General features: G+C 38.8%; 1 non-coding gene across 1 annotated transcript; it reads left to right on the top strand.

The window, feature by feature from the left end:
• Positions 1-1,961: 1,961 nt before the first annotated feature.
• On the top strand, positions 1,962-2,065 carry LOC148567152 (small nucleolar RNA R71). The gene has a single exon (XR_015881703.1). It is a non-coding gene; the product is annotated as a small nucleolar RNA R71 (small nucleolar RNA).
• Positions 2,066-13,804: the final 11,739 nt, after the last annotated feature.

The following is a 13,804-nucleotide window of genomic DNA, read 5'->3' as shown; positions in this document are numbered from 1 at the left end:
TCATTTATGGCGTTAAACGCCAGTCTGTCTGCCATTTCTGGCGTTTAACGCCAGGCTGGGCGTTAAACGCCCATTCTGCTATCCTTACTGGCGTTTAAACACCAGTAAGCTTGTCCTCTAGGGTGTGCTATTTTTGATGCTGTTTTTCATTTTGCTTTAATTCTGCAGCTATTTTTATGACTTCACATGATCATCAACCTAAAGAAAACATAAAATAACAATGGAAAACAAATGTTTATAAAATTAAATATTATTAAATAACATTGGGTTGCCTCCCAAGAAGAGCTTCTTTAATGTCAATAGCTTGACAGTGAGCTCTTAGAGATCCTCACAGAGACTCAGAGCTTGATGATGGCCTCCTAACACCAAACTTAGAAGTTGAGTGTGGGGGCTCTGTTTGACTCTGTATTGAGAGAAGCTTTTCATGCTTTCTCTCCATGGTTACAGAAGAAGATCTTTGAGCTTTAAACGCAAGGTAGTCCTCATTCAATTAAAGGACTAACTCTCCTCTGTCCACATCAATCACAGCTCTTGCTGTGGTTAGAAAGGGTCTTCCAAGGATGATGGATTCATCTTCATCCTTCCCAGTGTCTAGGATTATGAAGTCAGTAGGGATGTACAGGCCTTCAACCTTCACTAAGACATCCTCTACAACTCCATAAGCCTGTTTCCTTAATTTATCTGCCAATTCTAATGAGAATTTAGCAGCTTGTACCTCAAAGATCCCTAGTTTTTCCATTACAGAGAGTGGCATGAGGTTTATACTTGAACCAAGGTCACACAGAGCCTTCTTAAAGGTCATGGTGCCTATGGTACAAGGTATTAAGAACTTTCCAGGATCCTGTTTCTTCTGAGGTAATTTCAGTTGAACCAGATCATTTAGTTCATTGATGAGCAATGGAGGTTCATCCTCCCAAGTCTCATTACCAAATAACTTAGCATTTAGCTTCATGATTGCTCCTAGATATTGAACAACTTGCTCTTCAATAATATCTTCATCCTCTTTAGAGGAAGAATACTCATCAGAGCTCATGAATGGCAACAGTAAGTTCAGTAGAATCTCTATGGTCTCTGTATGAGCCTCAGATTCCTTTGGTTCCTCATTAGGGAACTCCTTGGTGGCCAGTGGACGTCCATTGAGGTCTTCCTCACTGGAAATCACTGCCTTTTCCTCTTCCCTAGGTTTGGCCATGTTGGTTATATTGATGGCCTTGCACTCTCTTTTTGGATTCTCTTCTGTATTGCTTGGGAGAGTACTAAGAGGAGTTTCAGTAACTCTTTTACTCAGTTGACCCACTTGTGCCTCCAAATTTCTAATGGAGGACCTTGTTTCAGTCATGAAACTGAGTGTGGTCTTAGATAGATCAAAGACTATGGTTGCTAAGTCAGAGAGGCTCTGCTTAGAATTCTCTATCTGTTGCTCAGAGGATGATGAAAAAGGCTTGCTATTGCCAAACCTATTTCTCCCACCATTATTATTGAAGCCTTGATGAGGCTTCTGCTGATCTTTCCATGAGAAATTAGGATGATTTATCCATGAAGGATTGTAGGTGTTTCCATAGGATTCTCCCATGTAATTCACCTCTTCCATTGCAGAATTTTCAGGGTCATAAGCTTCTCCTTTAGGGGAGGCTTCTTTAGTACTGCCAGATGCAGCTTGCATTCCAGTCAGATTCTAAGAAATCATATTGACTTGCTGAGTCAATATTTTGTTCTGAGCCAATATTGCATTCAGAGTATCAATCTCAAGAACTCCTTTCTTCTGAGTCATCCCATTATTCACAGAATTTCTTTCAGAAGTGTACATGAACTGGTTATTTGCAACCATTTCAATGAGTTCCTGGGCTTCTGCAGGTGTTTTCTTCAGATTGAGGGATCCACCAGCAGAGTGGTCCAATGACATCTTGGACAATTCAGACAGACCATCATAGAATATACATAAGTTGCTCCATTCTGAATGTATGTTAGAAGGACACCTTCTGATCAATTGCTTGTATCTTTCCCAAGCTTCATAGAGGGATTCACCTTTCTTCTGTCTGAAGGTTTAGACTTCCACTCTAAGCTTGCTCAACTTTTGAGGTGGAAAGAATTTGGCCAAGAAAGCATTAACCAGCTTTTTCCAAGAGTTCAGGCTCTCTTTAGGTTGTGAGTCCAACCATATTATGGCTCTATCTCTTACAGAAAAGGGGAAAAGCATAAGTCTGTAGACCTCAAGATTAACCCTATTGGTCTTAACAGTATCACAGATTTGCAAGAACTCAGCTAAGAACTGATGAGGATCTTCCAATAGAAGTCCATGAAACTTGCAATTCTGCTGTATTAGAGAAACTAATTGAGGTTTAAGCTCAAAGTTGTTTGCTCCAATTGCAGGAATTGAGATGCTTCTTCCATAGAAGTCAGAAGTTGGTGTAGTAAAGTCACCAAGCACCTTTCTTGCATCTCTACCATTGTTATTATTTTTGGCTGCCATAACTACTTCTTTTTCGAAAATTTCTGTTAGGTCCTGTCCAGAGTGTTGTGCTTTAGTTTCTCTTAGCTTCCTCTTTAGAGTCCTTTCAGGTTTAGGATCAGTTTCAACAAGAATGTCTTTATCCCTGTTTCTGATCATATGAAAAAAGAAGAGAACAGAAAAGAAGAAGAATCCTCTATGTCATAGTATAGAGATTTCTTTATGTGAGTAGAAGAATAGAAGAATGAAGTAGAGAAAGAATAAAAAGAATTCGAACATAGAGAGAGGGAGAGGGTTCGAATTATGAGAAGAAGAGAAGTGTTAGTAAATAAATAAAATAAATAGAAAGAGATGAGAGGGAGAAAGTATTCGAATATTAATTTAAAAGAAAAGAAAAATATTTTTGTTTTTATTTTAATTATTAGTTAGTATTTGAAAATATTAAAAGAAATAAAATAAAATTAGAATTTGAAACAATTAGTTAATAAAAAGGAATTTTGAAAAAAAATGGTTAGTGGTTTTCGAAAATTAGAGAGAGAGAAAGGTAGTTAGGGAGTTTTGAAAAAGATATGATTGGAATAGAAAACTTTTTAAAATCAAACAAAAAGTCAAGTAGTTAATTGAAAAAGATTTGAAAATAAATTTTAAAAAGATAAGAAGTTAGAAAAAGATTTTGAAATTAAATTTTGAAAAAGATATGATTGAAATTTATTTGAAAAAGATTTGAAAAAGAAATTAAAAAGATTTGATTTTGAAAATTAAAGTTGATTACTTGACTAACAAGAAACTAAAAGATATGATTCTAGAGTTTAAAGATTGATCCTTTCTTAATAGGCAAGTAACAACTTGAAACTTTTTTTTTAATCTAAACATTAATTGTTAGCATTAATTTCGAAAATATGAAATAAAAATAAGAAAAAGATTTTGAAAATCAATTTTAAAATTTTCGAAAAATATGAAGGAAAAATAAAAAAGATTTGATTTTGAAAAGATTTGAAAAGATAGAATTTTTTTTTTAATTTGAAATTTTGACTTGACTAACAAGAAACAACTAAAATTTAAAACTTTTTGACTAAATCAACCCAAAATTTCGAATTTTATGAGTAAAATAAGGGAAAGATATTATTTTTTATTTTTGAATTTTTAATAAGGAGAGAGAAAAAGAAAAGATATCATTTTGTTGTTTTTCTCTTTTTTCATTGAATAGCAAAAATGAAACAAAACATAAAAATTTAAGATCAAAACACATAATGCATGCAAGAACACTTTGAATGTCAAGATGAACACCAAGAACACTTTGAAGATCATAATGAACATCAAGAACATATTTTTGAAAACTTTTAGGAAAAGAAAGACATGCAAGACACCAAACTTAAAAATTTTTAATGTTTAGACACTAATAATTCGAAAATGCATATGAAAAACAAGAAAAGACACAAAACAAGAAAATTTAAAGATCAAACAAGGAAAATCATCAAGAACAACTTGAAGATCATGAAGAACATAATGCATATATTTTTCGAAATTTTAAGATAATTAAAACATGCAATGGACACCAAACTTAAAATTTGACACTAGACTCAAACAAGAAACACAAAATTTTTTTTTGGTTTTTATAAATTTTTTTTGTATTTTTTTTAAATTATTTTGGAAAAAGAGAATGAATAAATTCAAAATTTTTAAAAAGAATTCCAAGAATCATGCAATGTTAGTCTAAAGTTTTGGTCCAAAAGAATTAGACATGGCCAAATGGCCAGCCAAGCTTTAGCAGAGCATTACATACAACAGCCAAATTGATTAGACATGGCTTAGCAGCCAGCCAGGTTTCAACATACCTCATGAAACTCTAGAATTCATTTTTTAAAATTCTGGAAAAAAAAAATTTTTGAATTTTTCGAAATTAAAAATAAAAAGCTTAAACATAAAATAAAATTACCTAATCTAAGCAACAAGATGAACCGTCAGTTGTCCAAACTCGAACAATCCCCAGCAACGGTGCCAAAAACTTGGTGTGAAAAATCGTGATTCACACTTTTCACATCTCCGCACAACTAACCAGCAAGTGCACTGGGTCGTCCAAGTAATAAACCTTACGTGAGCAAGGATCGATCCCACGGAGATTGTTAGCTTGAAGCAAGCTATGGTCATCTTGTAAATCTCAGTCAGACGGATTCAAATGGTTATGAGGGTTTGATAATTAAAAGATAAATAAAACAGAAAATAACATAAAGGTACTTATGTAATTCATTGGTGGAAATTTCAGATAAGCGTCTGAAGATGCTTTGTTGTTTCTGAACCTCTGCTTTCCTATTGTCTTCTTCCAACCATGTCTACTCCCTTCTATGGCAAGCTGTAGAATCCTCTCAATGAAAATGGTCCTCTACGGTTTTTGCACGGCTAATCAACTGTTGGATTTCTCGTCTCGGATGAAAAATACCAGGTACAGCTACCGCATGGCTAATCATCTGTCGGTTCCCGCTAGCGTCGGAATAGGATCCATTGATCCTTTTGCACACTGTCACTGCGCCCAACATTCACAGGTTTGAAGCGCGTCATAGTCATCCCTTCCCAGATCCTACTCAGAATATCACAGACAAGGTTTAGACTTTCCGGATCCCAGAAATGCTGCCAATTGTTCTAGCCTATACCACGAAGATACTAATCTCACGGACTCAGTCCGTGTATTAGATACCCAAGAGAATATACTCCAGCTGTCGTCCAATGACTACGTTGAACATCATGTAGACCGCTTGTGGTTGTCAGGCACGCGAATCTTGGCTAAGCGAGTAACAAAGATTGGGTGATTGTCACGGGTCACCCCTTCATTCTGACTTAACTGAATTAAGTACGAGAGTATATCTTGGAGAAGAAGTAGGCATGAATTGAATAGAAAACAGTAGTAATTGCATTAATTCATGAAGAACAGCAGAGCTCCACACCTTAATCTATGGGGTGTAGAAACTCCACTGTAGAAAATACATAAGTGAAAGAGGTCTAGGCATGGCCGTGAGGCCAGCCTCCAAACGTGAACAATGGTCTATGATAGCATAAAGTATCCGAATACAATAGTAAAAAGTTCTATTTATACTAAACTAGTTACTAGGGTTTACAGAAAATAAGTAACTAAGTGCAGATATTGCAGAAATCCACTTTCGGGGCTCACTTGGTGTGTGCTTGGGCTGAGCATTGAGCTTTACACGTGCATAGGCTGTTCTTGGAGTTAAACGCCAGCTTGGATGCTAGTTTGGGCGTTTAACTCCAATTCTAGTGCCAGTTTGGGCGTTCTACGCCAGAAAGTTTTAGGCTGGCTTTGAGCGCCAGTTTAAGCCATCAAATCTCGGGCAAAGTATAGACTATTATATATTACTGGAAAGCCCAAGATGTCTAATTTCCAACGCAATTGCGAGCGCGCCAATTGGATTTCTATAGCTCTAGAAAATCCATTTCGAGTGTTGGAGGGTCAGAATCCAACAGCATCTGCAGTCCTTTTTCAGCCTCTGAATCAGATTTTTGCTCAGGTTCCTCAATTTCAGCTGGAAAATACCTGAAATTACAGAAAAACACACAAACTCATAGTAAAGTCCAGAAATATGATTTTTGAATAAAAACTAATAAAAATATAATTAAAAGTAACTAAAACATACTAAAAACTATGTAAAAACAATGCCAAAAAGGGTATAAATTTTCCACTCATCACGTTGTCACAGGCAACCGCCATCTCCAGGTCTCCTCGGATCATCCCTACAGATCCGTTATCCGTTACAAACTTCATTGTGAGGAGCTTTGTGCAAATGATGGCTGATAGCTCGTTAATGGTTTTTCGTCCTAAGATGACGTTGTACGCAGTAGAATCTCTCAAGACTACGAACTCTGCCATCGCTGATCAGGAGTGTGATAGACTCATCAGGCTTAATGTAATTGTCTCCTAGCTCTACAACCCCGTGACGGTGACTTTTGAGGTCACTCTCCTTAAGCCCCAAGGCATTGAACACATTCCGGAACATGATGTTCAAATCATCCTTTGTGTCCACTAAAATCCGCTTGACCAATCCTGTCCCGATCCTTGCCATGATTACCATTGACAGGTCCTCGGGGAGTTAATGGAATTAACGGCCTTTCGGGCCAAAAGATATCTCGAGGAGTTCCCCAGAGGGGACACGAGGGGCTCCCCAATGACACAGCTAGCACCTTGGCATCTTTCTTTGCCGTCAACTTTGATTTAGGTGGTACATCTCTTCCAACCACTACTCTCGGGGAGCCCTTACCTCGGCTTCATAATTTGACTCCAATCTTCCTTAGATCGTTCTCTCTCTCTCTTCTCCTTGGTTCTCGGATGAACTGCGAGAACTCTATCAGCTTTCCTTCCCGAATGGCCTGGTCCAAAGCGTCCTTCAAGTCAAAATAGTCTTGCGTCTTATGGCCAAAGCCTTTATGGTAGTCGCAGTACAAGCTTTTGTTTCCCCCCGTTCTGTCCTTGAGCTACCTTGGCTTGGCTAATATACCTTTCTCTGCAATGTGTTGGTATACCTCAACAATAGGTGCCATTAGAGGGGTATAGTTAGTGAACTTCCCTACCTGAGGAAATGGTTTAAATGACTTTCCAGACGATCCTTCCTTTGGGGCCTCTTTTGGCTTAGCTAATATACCTTTCCGTGTAGTCGGCTTGACAAGTTGGCTGGTTGGGTGGCTGCTGTTTGTTGGCTGCCACCACCTGGCTAACTTCTTCTGCATTAATATACTCTTTTGCCACATTTTGGATTTCCTGCCTGGTCCATATGGGTTTGGTGGTGATGTGTTTCCTGAAATCCTCGTATAGCAAACCATTAGTTAGGCACAGACTCGCCACCCTATCCGTCAAGCCGTCAATCTCTAGACACTCGTCATTGAACTGGTTGAGGAACTTCTTCGTCGGCTCGCCAGACTGTTGGGCCATTCCAAGTAAGTTGATCGGATTCTTAGCCTTGGCAATTCGGGTGGTGAACTGCACCAAGAACCTTTGCGTGATGTCAGCGAAAGCCGTGATAGACCCTTGCGGGAGTGCATTGAACCAACGAATCGCAAGTCCTGCTAGGGTTATGGGGAAAACACAGAATCTGACGGCGTCACCCACGCCCTCCAAGTTTATTCTGACCTCAAGGCCGTCAAATGCTCTTGTGGGTCCTTGGTCCCATCATATCTCATGTCAGTTGGCTTCTCGAAGTTTTTCCCTAGCCGAACCTTGAGGATAAATGGGTGAAAAGGGGTAGCTTTCATTATAACGGGATCTCACGCGTTTCTTTCCCTTGTCTCTTTTTTGCTCCCCACCGTCTCCCGATCTGCCATGGGTGAAAGTGAGGGACTGAGCGTCAGTTTGGTCACGCTCGTCATCCCTCCGAGTACTCTTTCTGTGATCTTCTGATCTCTTGGTTGGAGCTCGGGTTCGTGAAAAACTCGAACGAGAGTCACGACTGTGTTCAGGACAATAACGGTCCTTCGTCGCCAGTTCCCTCTCTAGGTTTTGTACTCTCTGTCTAAGCTCTTGCATGATTCTAGAGTTGTCGCTGCCTGTATCCCTAAACAGGCGTCTCTCGGAAGATCGGGTGAGGGAGTCGCCTTGACGAGACGGGGATCTCGAACGTTCTTGAGAGGTTCCCGAGCTCACCTGACTTCTCAAGCGGGCTTCTCCCTCTGCTCGTACCTCCTCCACATGGGGTAAGAGCTCCATGGTTGTGTTACGTTCCCACAGACGATGCCAATGTTCGGTTGCTCGCTAGAAAGGTAGATCGGATGGTTGGCGGGTCGAGAGCAACGGGCTGATCGAGGGTGTCTCTAGACCTAGGCGTGAGTTCTATGGAAAGGTGTTGTTCCTGGCGTCGGTGGATTGGCGGGTGGAGCCACCTATAAGGACTTTCTGATGCTAAAGTGAATATCCATACAATGAGGTGGCTAATTAGGGTAAGAGTGAAGTACCCCTGGGGAGGGGTGGGTCCCTCCCCATTTATACCTTGTACTTTGGGTGGGCCCTTTGCCCTGGGCCCGTCCGTCTGGAAGCTTCTGCCAACTATCCAGGTCTTCATCAAGGTGTGAGGTAACACACATATCACTTTTGCATGCGGATCGACAACTTGTCGGGTCGACAGTCCGTATGGTTGACCCCCGGCCCTTGTTGGGCTGGGCCAGAACAGTTATGATAACAATGGAATATGAATCAAGAATTGAATGCATAAAAGTAAATTCAGACTATGAGAATAGAAACTAAAATATAGCAAAATTGAACTAAGGTTTATTCATTGAGATAGAAGATTATTGTGTGTATTGAAGCATGGATACTACTATATATAGAGAGAGCTGGATATAGCAACAGAAAAAAAGAAAATACCAGAACACCAGAAAAAAACTAATAGAATTGGGAAGTTAGTTTAGGTCTATAACTACCGTTTTATATTTACTCACTTATAGTCCCCCTCAAACTTAGCAGTGGATTGAAAAACGACTCGAAGTTTATCTCTAAACTTGTGAAACAGAAGAGCTAAAAGTGGTTTAGTGAAGATATCCCCAATCTTATCTATAGAGCGTATATGAAGAACATAAAGCTCTTTTTTAGTCATCATTTCCCTAAGACAGTAAAGGTCAATTTTCATATGTTTGCACCTTGTATGAAACACTACTTTGACAGCCAATGAACATACGCTTTGATTATCACAATATATGGTAGGTGCTATTGATTATTGGACTCTAAGTTCCTTTGGAAGTTGCTGAATGGACACCAATTCTGACTATGCTGCTACCATACTCCTCTATTTTGCCTCAGTGCTGCTGCGGGTAACCTTGGCTTGTTTATTGATTCTCCATAACACAAGATTGCTTCCTAAGTATACACAGTAACCAGTGACTGATTTTCTGTCCTCCAAGTCCCCTATCCAATTCGAATCTGTAAAAGCAAGCAATCTCAAGTTAGTACATTTTTAAAATCAAATACCTGCTGACACTACCTGCCACATATCATAGTATCCTTTTCATTGCTTTCCAATGTTCAATTATTGGTGAATGCATAAACTGAGAGACCTTGTTAATAGAGAAGGCAAGGTCAAGTCAAGAGATAGTTAAGTACTGAAGGGATCCACAACTTCCCTATACTGTCCCAGATTCTAAAAATGAGCAGCACCATTAGATACTAGCTTCAAGGATGAGACCATAGGAGTTGGAGTTGGATTGGCAGCATCCAGCTTAGCTTTTTGCAACAAGTCCCAAGCATACTTTTGTTGAGAGACAATGATAGATCCATCTATTAAATAGAAAAATTCTAACCCAAGAAAGTAGCTAAGTTTACCAAGATCTTTGAGTGGTAAGATTTTGTTTAGATCATAAATTAGTTTATTGACTTCACTACTGTCACTGCCAGTGACAACAATATCATCGATATAAGCCAAGAGAAAAATTGTAGATTGAGTAGTATGTTTGACAAATAATGAAATATCACTTTTAGTTCTAGTAAAGCCAAATTGTAACAGAGTTACAGTTAATGTATTAAACCAAGCTCTCAGAGCTTTCTTTAATACATAGATTGCTTGGATTAATTTGCAAACCTGTGTTGGATTCCCAAATTGATAACCTGCTCATGGAGACATATATACATCTTCTTCAAGAATGCCATTAAGAAAGGCATTATCAAAACTGAATTGCCGTAGAGTCCATCTGAGAGATAGGACTAGAGTAATCACAATGCTCACTGTTGTTGGCTTCACAACTGGACTGTATATTTAACTATAGTCGATACCTTCGACCTGCAAGAAACCTTTTGCAACAAACCTGGCTTTTGATGAGCGGATAATTTATACGCTTTTTGGCATTGTTTTTAGTATGTTTTTAGTAGGATCTAGTTACTTTTAGGGATGTTTTTATTAGTTTTTATGTTAAATTCACATTTCTGGACTTTACTATGAGTTTGTATGTTTTTCTGTGATTTCAGGTATTTTCTGGCTGAAATTGAGGGACTTGAGCAAAAATCAGATTCAGAGGTAGAAGAAGGACTGCTGATGCTGTTGGATTCTGACCTCCCTGCACTCAAAGTGAATTTTCTGGAGCTACAGAACTCAAAATGGCACGCTTTCAATTGCGTTGGAAAGTAAACATCCAAGGCTTTCCAGCAATATATAATAGTCCATACTTTGGCCGAGTTTAGACGACGTAAAAGGGCGTTGAATGCCAGTTCTACGTTGCTGTCTGGAGTTAAACGCCAGAAACACGTCACGAACCAGAGTTGAACGCCAGAAATACGTTACAACCTGGCGTTCAACTCCAGAAAGAGCCTCTGCACGTGTAACATTCAAGCTCAGCCCAAGCACACACCAAGTGGGCCCTGGAAGTGGATTTATGCATCAATTACTTACTTCTGTAAACCCTAGTAACTAGTTTAGTATAAATAGGACTTTTTACTATTGTATTTGACATCTTTGGAAGATCCTGGATTGTATTTTTGATCCTGTGATCACGTTTTGGGGGCTGGCCTCTTGGCCATGCCTGAACCTTCATCACTTATGTATTTTCAACGGTAGAGTTTCTACACTCCATAGATTAAGGTGTGGAGCTCTGCTGTTCTTCAAGGATTAATGTAAAGTACTACTGTTTTTCTATTCAATTCAACTTATTCCACTTCTAAGATATTCATTCGCACTTCAACATGAATGAGATGAATGTGACAATCATCATCATTCCCTATGAACGCGTGCCTGACAACCACCTCCGTTCTACCTTAGATTGAATGAGTATCTCTTAGATCTCTTAATCAGAATCTTCGTGGTGTAAGCTAGATTGATGGCGGCATTCATGAGAGTCCGGAAAGTCTAAACCTTGTCTGTGGTATTTCGAGTAGGACTCTGGGATTGAATGACTGTGACGAACTTCAAACTCGCGAGTGCTGGGCGTAGTGACAGACGCAAAAGGAGGGTGAATCCTATTCCAGTATGATCGAGAACCTCAGATGATTAGCTGTGCTGTGACAGAGCATTTGGACCATTTTCACAAGAGGATAGGATGCAGCCATTGACCACGGTGATGCCTCCAGACGATTAGCCATGCAGTGACAGCGCATCGGACCATTTTCCAGAGAGGATTAAAAGTAGCCAGTGACGATGGTGATGTCCTTACATAAAGCCAGCCATGGAAAGGAGTAAGACTGATTGAATGAAGACAGCAGGAAAGCAAAAGTTCAGAGGGACGAAAGCATCTATATACCTTTATCTGAAATTCTCACCAATGATATACATAAGTATTTCTATCTTTATTTTCTGTTTATTTATTATTATTATTCGAAAACTCCATAACTATTTGATATTCGCCTGACTAAGATTTACAAGGTGACCATAGCTTGCTTCATACCAACAATCTCCGTGGGATCGACCCTTACTCACGTAAGGTTTATTACTTGGACGACCCAGTGCACTTGCTGGTTAGTTGTATCGAAGTTGTGAATGAAAAATAATTTATTAAGACGTGCGTACAGAGTTTTTAGCGCCGTTGCCTGAGATCACAATTTTGTGCACCAGCTTTGTACCTAATTATGTTACCAGAAATGTCCCTTTTTATAGCAAAGACCCATTTAGATCTGATAGTAGTTTTATTGTTTGGTAAATTAACTAGATCCCAAATGTGACATCTAGCCAACGCTTGGATTTTAGCATCCATAACACCCTTCCAGTGGAAATACTGAAGAGCTTGCCTAACATTCTTGGGAATGTTATTGATCAAATCATAAGGTTCTTCTGTACTAGCAACTAAAGCTTGAAGTCTTTGACTTCTGGTTTTTGATCTTGTTAGCATGTTATGAGTATTAGAAGGTGTAGTATTAACTGTGTTGGTAGAAAGATCTGAGGATAAGTAAACTTCAAGGCCAGAAATTGAAATAGTAGAATTGGACCTAAGACTAGTATGAAAAGAAGTATGGTCTAAAGATTGGGTGTCAGGATTAGTGGTGATGATGATGAACTTGGTATGTTGATGCGTGAGCATCTTTCCTATCTTTTTCTAGTGAATTTGCATTTAAATTGTTAAGTTTAATCAAGAATTAATGATCTTATAGCCACTATGGATGCTACTTTGAGTCTTGTGCAATTTTATTTATTTTAGGTAGCATTCGGATGGATTTGATGGAGTTTCTGCAGAGAAAGAAGAAAACAAGGAGCTGACCAGCGAGGAGCGACGCGTGCGCGTGCCTGACGCATGCGCGTGATTTGGAGCTATCCATGGCGACGTGTGCGCGTACCTGACGCGTACGCGTGACACGCGGAAAAGACCATCGACGCGGACGCGTGACTGACGCGTACGCGTGACATGCGCGATATGTAGAAAACTCAAAAAATGCTGGGGGCGATTTCTGGCCGAGTTTCGACCCAGTTTTCAGCCCAAAAACACATACTAGAGCCAGGGGATAGTAGAGACTCAAGGAAGATTCACACAAGAATGGTTATGCCCACTCTAAGTTAGGCGTGGACCCTACGAAGCAAGTGGTCCCCATCCATCAATTGAAGACATGCTGATTGCTTTAATTAATTCTGATTTAAACTTTAATTTTTATTTTAAAATAGAAAAGGATATTATTTTAGTTTGAGAAGATAGATTTTAAATTAATTAGGATTAGATATAAAAAGGGACTCCAACAGGGGGATTCCAGAACAACATTATTCCATTCCAATCTACAATCCTTATTTTTTCTCTGAACCATGAGCAACTAATCCTCCATTGTTAAGATTAGGAGCTCTGTCTATTTGTATGGATTGATTTTATTATTTTTCTATTTTAATTCATGTTTTGATTTATAATTCAAGAATTGTTTTCGTTCTTTATTCTATGAATTTGGGTGGAACAGAAGTATGACCCTCTTTCTAATTGTGTTCTTGTATAACTTGGAAAAGATCTTTACTTGAACAATAGCTTGAAAACAATTTCTCCTAAATTTTAATTATCTGAATTTAACGGGATACGTGACATATAATCCTCTTATATTTGGGTAATTAGGATTTCTGTGGCATATAAACTGGAATTTGATCATCACCCTCTAATTGGAATTAATTAACCAAGGAATTGGCAGTTGATGAATTTTAGAGGAGACTAGAAAGGTCTAAGAAATTAGGGTCTAGTCACACATAGTTTGCCATGAATTAAATCCTGCATAATTAAAATAGTTAGTAAGAAAAGTCAATCCGAAAAAAATAGATAACTCTAAAACCTTAACTGTTTTATCCATATTTTATTTCCAACTCATTTACTTTACTATTTTAATTTCTGAACGATTGTTTAATGCTCCATGAACATTCAAACACTCCTTTCTGCTTGCCTGACTAAGCTCATCAATCAACCATTATTGCTTGATCCATCAAT

Source organism: Arachis ipaensis, chromosome B4 (genome assembly GCF_059453495.1).
Source record: "Arachis ipaensis isolate K30076 ecotype BB chromosome B4, ASM5945349v1, whole genome shotgun sequence".
NCBI classification, from domain to species: domain Eukaryota; kingdom Viridiplantae; phylum Streptophyta; class Magnoliopsida; order Fabales; family Fabaceae; genus Arachis; species Arachis ipaensis.
The sequence above is the reverse complement of the archived record's forward strand: the minus strand, read 5'-3'. Positions and strand labels throughout refer to the sequence as shown.